Consider the following 5,000-nt stretch of genomic DNA (forward strand, 5'->3'; position numbering starts at 1 on the left):
CTCTTTCTCTCTCTCTCTCCCTCCCTCTCTTCCTCCCTGTCTCCCTGCCTCTCTCTGTTTTTTCCCTCTCTCTCCTTCTTTCTTCTCTCTCTTTCTCTCTCCCCTCTCTTCTCTCTCTGTTTCCTCTTCCTCTCTCCTCCCTCCTGCTTCTCTTTCTGTTTTCTCTCTCTTTCCCTCCTCTCTCTCTCTCTCCTCTTCTCATTCTTCTCTCTCTCTCTCATCTCTCTCTCTCTCTCTCTCTTTCCTCTCTCTCTCTCTTTCTCTCTTTCTCCTTTCCTCCTCTCTCTCTCTCACTCTCTCAATCTCCCCTCCCTCTCTCTTTCTCTCTCTCTGTTTCTCTCTCTCACTCTCTCTCTCTCTCTCTCTCTCTCTCTCTCTCCCCGCTCTCTCTCTCTCTCTCTCTCTCTCACTTCTCTCTCATCTCTCTCTCGCTCTCTCTCCTCTCTTCTCTCTCTCTCTCTCTTTCTCTCTCTCTCTTTTCCCTCCCTCTCTCACTCTCCCTTCCTCTCCTCTCCTTCCTCTCGCTCTCCCGATCCCTCCCATAAATCTCTTCCTCTCCGTCTCCTCTCCCTCCCTCTCTCTTCCTCTCCTCTCCTTTCTCTCTCTCTCTTTCTCTCTCTCTCTCTCTCTCAATTCTTTCCTCTCCTCCTCCCTTCCACCTCTCTCTCCTTCCTCTCTTTCTTTCCTCCTCTCCTTCGTCTTTGCTCCTCTCTCTTTCTCTAACTGCTCTCTATACTTTCTTTTGTCTTCTTTTCTCTCCGTCTCATCTCTCATACTCTTATCTCCCTCCCTCGCCTCCCATCCCTCCCCCCCTTCCTCTCCCCTCTCTCGTCCGTCTCTCTCTCCTCTCCTCTCTTTTCTCTCTCTCCACCCCCCCTCTCGTCCTCTCCCCTCCCCCCTCCCCTCTCTCTCTCTTTTTCCTCCCCTTCCCTCTCTCCTCATCTTTTCCCTCCTTCTCGCTCCTCTCTCTCTCACCCCCTCTCTCTCTCTCTCACGTACCCCTCTCTCTCTCTCCCCCTTTCTACAATCTCCCCCCCCTACCCTTTCTCCTCGTCTCTTTCTCTCTCTGTTTCTCTCTCTCTCCTCGCTCACTCTCTCTCCTCTCTCTCTTTCACTCTCTTTCCCTCTCTCTTCTCTCACCCCTCTCTCTATCTTCTTCTCTCCCCTCTCGTCCTCCTCCTCTCACACTCTCTCTCTCTCCCCTCCCACTCTCTCTTCGTCCCCTTCCTCTCTCTCTCTCCCTTCCTCCTCGCTCTTCTTCTCTCATCCTCCATCTCTCGTTTCTCTCTTCTCTCTCTCCTCCTCCTCTCCCTCTTCTCCTCTCTCTCCTCTCTCTCCCCCCTCCCCCTACCCCCCTCCTCTCTTCTCTCCTCTCTCTCATCTCATCTCGTCTCTTTTCTCCCCTCTCTCTTTCCCCTAACTCCTCTCTTTCTCTCTCATCCCCTTTTCCCACTCTCCCCCTCTCTCACCGGCCTCATCTCTCCCTCTTCCCCTCTCTCTCCATCTATCCTCTCCCCCCCCTCCACATTTTCCCTCTCTCTCAACCTTCGCCTCCCCTCCTCTCTCTCATCATCCTCAATCTCCCTCTCCTCCAATCTCTACTCTCTCTCTCTCTCTCCTTTTTCCTCTCTCTTCTCTCTAATCCTTTTTCTACTCTCTCTCTCCCTCTCGTTACTCTTCCCCTCTCCCTCTCTTCTCCCCTTTGGTCTCTCCTCTCCCCCCTTCTCCTCCCCAATCCTATCTTCTGCCCTCTTTCATTTTTCTCTCTCTCCCTCTCCTCTTCCCTCCTCTCTCTCTCCTCCTCCTCTCTCTCACCTCCCTCCCTCACTCTCATCTTTCTCTCCCACTCTCCTCCCTCCCTCCCTCTTCTCTTTCCTCACTCTCTCTCGTCACACACCAATCCATCTCTCCTCCTCTCTCTTCTCCTCTCTCTCCCCCTCTCTCCCCTCTCTCTCTCACTCTCCTCATTATCTTCTCCCTTTTTTCCCTCTCCTCTCTCTCTTCCTCCCTGCTTCTCCCCCTCCCCTCTCTTTATCTCTCTTCACCTCTACTCTTTTATCCTCTCCTCTCACTCTCCCCTCTCTACTCTCTTCCCCCCTATCATTCCCCCTCACCCCTATTTTCTTTATTTACCCTCTCTCCCTTTTTTTCCTTTCCTCCTCTCTCTCTCCTCGTCTCCTCTCTCTCGTCTCTCCCCCTTTTCTCTTGCTCTCTCCCCCCCCTCTCTCTCCCCCCCTCCTCTCTCCTCTCTCTCCATCCTTCCTTTCTCTATCCTCTCTCCCCCCTTTTTTCTCTCCTCTCTCTCGTCTTCGCTCTCTCCTCTCAGCTCCCTTCTCTCTCTCTCATCTCTCTCCTCTCACTCTCTCTCTCATCTCTCTTCGAACCTCTCCTCTCTCTCTCTCTCTCTCTCTCTTGCTCTCTCTCCCTCGCTCTCCTACTCCTCCCTCCTCTCCCTCCCTCTCCTCTCTCTCTCTCTCTCTCTCCTCCTCTCTCTCTCTCTCTCTCTCTCTCGTCTCTCTACTCTTCCTCTCATCCTCACTCTTCTCCCCTTCCACCTTCTCCCCCTCCTCTCTCTCTCCTCTCCTCTCTTCTCTCTCTCTCACTCTTCTCTCATCTCTCGCTCTCTCTCATCTCCTCTTTCTCTCTCTCTCTCTCTCTCTCCCTCCACTCTCTTTCTATATATATATATATAATATATATATATAAATAAATATATATAAATATATATATATTCTAATCTGTCTGTCGTCTGTCGGTTTCTCACTCTCTCTCCTCTCTCTCTCTCTCTCTCTCACTCTCATCTCTTCCTCTCACTCTCTCTCTTCTCTCTCTCCTCTCTCTCATCTCTCTCCTCTCTGCTCTCTCTCTCTAATCTGTCTGTCTGTTAGTCTGTTTTGTCTCTCTCGTCTCTCTCTCCTCTCTCTCTCACTCACTCCTCCTCTCCTCTCACTCCCTTTCCTCTTTCCTCTCTCTCCTACTCTCCCTCTCTCATCCCCTCCCCCCTCTCTCTTTGCGTTCTCTCTCTCACTCTCTCTCTCTCTCTCGTTCTCATTCTCTCTCTTCTCTCTCCCTCATCTCTCTCATCTCTCTCAACTCTTTTTCTCTCTCTCTCTCTCCCTCTCTCTCTCTCATCATAACTCTCCTCTCTCTCTCAATCTCTCTTCTCATCGTCTCCACTCTCTTCTCATCTCTCATCGTCTCATCTATCTCTCTCCTCTCTTGTCTCTCTCTCTCTCATCACTCCTCTCTCCCTCTCTCTCATCCCCCTCTCACTCAATCACTCTATTTCTAATCTTTTTATCTCTTTCTCTTTCTTTTCCCTCTCTCTCTCTCTCTCTCTCTCTCTCTCATCTCCTCTCTCTCTCTCTCTCTCACCCCCTCCCTCTCCTCTTCCGACTCTCATGTCTCTTCATCCCTCTATCTCATTCTCTTCTTTTCTCTCTCTCTCTCTCTTTTTCTCTCCTCTCTCTTCTATATCTCGCTCTCTCTCTCTCGTCCTCTCCACTCTCACTCTCCCCACCCCTCTCTCTCTCTTTCTCACTCTCAACTCCCCCCCTCTCTCTTTTCTCTCTCTCCTCTTTCATCGATTTCTTTCTCTCCACTCTCTCTCTCTCTGCCTCTCTTCCTCACTCTCTCTCTTTTTTCCTCTTTCTTCTCTCTCTTCTCTCTCCTCCCTTCCATCTCGCTCTCTCTCTGCTCTCTCTCTCTCTCTCTAATCTGTCTGTCTGTTAGTCTGTTTGTATCTCTCTCTCTCTCTTTCTCTCACTCTCACTCTCCCCTCCCTCTCTCTCTCTCTCTCTCTCACATCTCGCCCCCCTCTCTCTGTCTCTCTCTCTCTTATCTCTCTCTCTCTCTCTCTCTCTCTCTCTCGTCTCTCTCTTTCTCTCTCTCTCTCTCCTCTTCCACTCTTGCTCTCTTTTTGCTCTCTCTCTCTCTCTAATCTGTCTGTCTGTTAGTCTGTTTGTATCTCTCTCTCTCTCTCTCTTTCTCTCTCACACTCTCCCCCCCTCTCTCTCTTCTTTCTCTCTCTCTCCTCTCCTCTTTCCCCTTTCTTCTCTCTCTCTCTCTCTCACTCTCCCCACCCTCACTCTTTCTCTCTCTCATCTTTTTCTCTCTCACTTTCTCCCTCCCTCTCGCTCTCTCTCTCTCTCTCTTTCTCCCTTCCACTCTCTCTCTCTCTTCCTCTCTCTCTGTAAATATATATATATATCTCTCTCTAATCTGTCTGTCTGTCTGTTTCTCTCTCTGTTTCTCTCTCTCTCTCTCTCTCTCTCTCTCTTTCTCTTTTTCTTCATCTCTCTCTTCCTCTCTCTCCCTCCCCCCCCCCTCTCTCTCTCTCTTTTTCTCCCTCCCTCCCTCCCTGCCTTTCTCTCTCTCTCTCTCTCTCGCTCTCTCTCTCTCTCTCTCTCTCTCTCTTTCTTTCTCTCTCTTCTCTCTCTCTCTCTCTCTCTCTCTCTCTCTCTCCTTTATTTTTTTATTATTATTATTTGTTTTATACCCTGTGGATTATACAGGTTATAGACAGGGGGTTGTTTCTACTCCCCTGTGATTTATTTAAGCCTAAGACTTTCTTGTCAATGAAAGTCTATCTAGAAGCTTGCCCTGATGGGAAGACTCGTGTCCTTGTTATGAGTTGAAACACCAATTATTAACCAGGATCGTGGGACCCCCATCTATGTACAGCAGTCTTGAAGGCTTGCAGGCTGGGGAGGGGTTTGCTGAACCATCGTGTTCCAGAGCCTGGAATATTTGGGTTGAAAAGAGCGTTGATGAAGTTCAGTCCCGGAGAAGGGTATTTGCAGCTCTTGACTGCGGTTGCTAGAATGTCGTGTGCCATGCGTTGCAGCTGCTCGTTGTTCAAGTCGCAGGGACATGAGATGGGGGACGCGTTGCCTGTGTACTTTGTAGAGTACACAGAGAGCTGCAACATCTCGTCGATGCTGAAGAGGCTGGAAGTGTAAATGTCGGTCTTCTACTGGCATTTTATATGACACTAATCT

This window comes from Penaeus chinensis, chromosome 32 (assembly GCF_019202785.1).
Source record: "Penaeus chinensis breed Huanghai No. 1 chromosome 32, ASM1920278v2, whole genome shotgun sequence".
Taxonomy (NCBI): Eukaryota; Metazoa; Arthropoda; class Malacostraca; order Decapoda; family Penaeidae; genus Penaeus; species Penaeus chinensis.